The following is a 1,074-nucleotide window of genomic DNA, read 5'->3' as shown; positions in this document are numbered from 1 at the left end:
CCATGGTCCTTTCAGATAGCGTGTTTGTGCTGGCTCCAGCCACGGAGCCACTTGGCACACTCTTTGCTGTGTTTTGAAGAGGTCCGGGAAGCTTGGAGGCGTAAACAGGGCGGCGGGGGTCAGAGGACTTAATAAACAAACTTCCCTCAGTGGTAGTAGTTGGCGCTGGTCAGACAGCTGCAGAGGATCAGAGGGGGTCAGTGACACGCTCTGTTTTTGTTTCAGTGGAAAAACTCAACACATTCACATTTTGTACAGCATCAATAATAGAGCCACAGTGTTTACCTACCTGCGCTTGAACAAAGGTTAGTGACTCACTAATGAAGTTAATGAGGATGATGACTGATTAATTAAATCATATACTGACACCTGTAGAGTGCCTCCCAGTGAAAGAGTAATAGTTGTGGACTGCATTAGTTCTTGGCTCCGTTGTGTCCCCTTCTTTTATGGTGGGTTGTAGGCTAATGACTTATGCATTATACATTGTTTCTTCCTGTGTATTTAATTGGTTTCCCTCAGACTCCCAAGAGGTTTTGTGGAACACCAGGTCCACTTACCCTGTACTCCCCCACCCCTCATCCCTTCTGCCACCATCTGGGTTGTTTTCCTGGTCCCCTCCCTGTGCTATCTCTCTCTTGTGTTGCTTTTAATGTCCTGTGGGACAACCAAAAATAACAGTCTCAATTTTGTAGTTTTCATCTGTCACTGTCAAGACTCCACAACTGTTTACTGTATGCACATAGTAACATGTGAAACATGTTGTTAATATGAATTAAACAAGCGAGATATAACATGTTAATTAGTGAGCTGGTGAGCTGATTTTGTTACCCTTGGTTATGGAGCCAGGCTAGTTGTTTCCTATTGTTTTCAGGCTTTGTGCTAAGCTAAGCTAACCGGCTGCTGGCGGTACCTTTATGTTTACCACACATATTCTCATCTAACCCTCTGTAATAAAGTCCAGAAAAATAAAATACATTTCCAAAATGTTGCACTATTCCTATAAAAATTAAAAAGTTGAAAGCATGAAAGTTCATTCTTCATCTTGGAAATACTAATTCAATTCAATTTTATTTG

The sequence above is a fragment of the Morone saxatilis genome, unplaced genomic scaffold, assembly GCF_004916995.1.
Source record: "Morone saxatilis isolate NCDOM2014 unplaced genomic scaffold, NCSU_SB_2.0 Contig2, whole genome shotgun sequence".
NCBI lineage: Eukaryota > Metazoa > Chordata > Actinopteri > Moronidae > Morone > Morone saxatilis.
Note: the sequence above shows the minus strand (reverse complement) of the source record.